Below are 2,347 nucleotides of genomic sequence, written 5' to 3' on the forward strand. Positions count from 1 at the left end.
CTGAGTCAAATCCGAAGATGCATCTCCAAAAATAGCACTGAGAAAATCCAGAGATGTATCTCTGAACAAGTCTACGAGTCTCAACCATGGTAGAAACGCCATTACTTCCCTAACCCTCCAAAAATATGTTAATGCATGTTCTTGTAGGCTACCAATTTTTTTTACACTACTATCTAATGTACCTAAAAAAACTAATAATGTAGCTTAAACAACTAACTACAAATCAAAGCATAAAAAGAGATAGAATTTTGAAAAACTTACCAAATAAAATTGATGAGAAGTAGAAGCTTGAATGTATGAGATACTGGAAAGGAGGAGAAAGAGCTCCAATGGTAAAAGTTTGCTAGGGAGAGAAGCTTGAATGGATGTGAGAGCTCAAAAGCTTTAAATGATGAGAAGTTTTTTTAGAAAATAAAGAAGGAGGAAGATGGAAGGTTTAACACGAGGATATGAAACAAAAGTTTCTGGAGATGCATCTCCAGACCATCCACTAATTTTTGAATAAATGGTGTTTACGGAGGTGCATCTTCAGACTCACTTTTTACGCATATGAAGATAAATATATGGATTAAACTTTGGCATAACAGGGTTCCTCTTCAATTTAATATGAAGAATGATTTTAAATAAGGTACGTTCGGAGATGCATCTCTGGATGCTATGAGCATTTGGGACATTTCACGATTGTGTGGGAGCATACATAAGGGTGGAAAGAGCAACTCTCTTATTTTTATGTAATTTAAAAAGATGAAAGGGCCAATTCAAAATATGAAAAAGAGATCAATTTTCTAACTTTTAAATATAAAGACCAATTTGGAAAGAATATTCCCTCCCCCTTTTGAGTCCGAAAGGTTCGGCATCTTGAAAATCATGTTCGCCTTCATTTTGACCAAAGATATTTTGGTTCTAATATTGAGGAATAAAGACTCGCAAAAAATGTCACCAACTCCTTCTTCAAAACTACATACGTTCTGGTGAAAGGCTCAACAACATAACAAAATTTGAAGTTCTTAAGAGATTTCATAAAAACTTCAAAAAGTTTGAGGGATTGGTTAAAATGGATCAAATTAAGTGGGGATTTGGCACCATATCAGACAATAGAGAATGTAAAAAAGACAATTTTAAGGGACACCTCATGACCCAGATACTCACACACCGACTGAAAATCCATGATAAAGGCCTAACATTTGGGGTATATTCAAGAATGTGTTTGTTTCTTTTTTGGGTTGGCTACATTATGAAAAATAGCATGGCATATTCAAGATGTTTTTGTAAAGAAAGGACACATGTGGGAATATATGTCCCAACATGTGTGCAACATCTGGCCCTTGTCAACAGACCAATGTTATAGTTTTTCTGCGTGTTATTTTCTAGTTGTTTCAATCAGATTTTTTGTTATATTTTAGCAATGCATTTATGTAGATTTGTTTGATTAAAATGAACGTGATCAAATCAAATTTAAATGGACATTTAAATTTGAATTAAAAACAAAACATATATTTTGTTTGAGCCTTTTGTAGAACAAATCAAAAACAGAATCCGACTAAATCTTCTACAATTATGGACCTGATCTAATGCCCACTAGAAATGCTCAAAATTTGCATTGCTATTTGAAGAGACTCAATTCGAACTTTGAAGGCGATGATAAAGTATTGAAGATTCCTAGTATTAGGATTTTATTTGATTCCTTTGTTTGGGTTGCTTGTACACCACACTAGCGCCCTCTTTCATATCAAAAGGCATAGTGTTGGTTTATTTATTTGAGTTGTGATTGAACCTTCTTTAAGTTGTTTATTAAAGTTGATCACTTGGGATTAGTGATTGAGAGAAAGTGAGAGGGGTTCTCATATTTAGGGGGAGGCCTAAATAGAAAGTCATTAGGATTAGGAAGAGGAATTGAACAACATGAGGTTGTTGTTCTTATAAGACTAATTGTACTAATTCAAGAAAGTGAATATCTTTTCTTGGGTAGATTTCCCCCCAGACGTAGGTGCGGATTCACCGAACTGGGTTAATAATTCTTTGTGTCCTTTTATTTCTTTCTGCATTGGTTATCTTGTTTATCAACTCTTTGCTAATTCTGATGTAAGATGTTGAACATGTTGGCTTAGACATTTGGTACAACATATGTCCCACGTTGACATGATTTCACTACTATCATATATCGGAGAATTTCTTGCTCAAAAGCGATGAAGGGGGGAAAGATCCCCATTTCTCGGAACAACACATCAAATATAAAGAAAGAGGAGTGAGGAAAATCTTGACAAATCCTATGAATTTTTTTTGGAATCGTGGCTCTCCATATACCAGAAAGGCGACCAATTTTGCTCACTACATCGTATATACTTTT

This window comes from Lathyrus oleraceus, chromosome 3, assembly GCF_024323335.1.
Source record: "Lathyrus oleraceus cultivar Zhongwan6 chromosome 3, CAAS_Psat_ZW6_1.0, whole genome shotgun sequence".
In the NCBI taxonomy this organism is placed as follows: domain Eukaryota; kingdom Viridiplantae; phylum Streptophyta; class Magnoliopsida; order Fabales; family Fabaceae; genus Lathyrus; species Lathyrus oleraceus.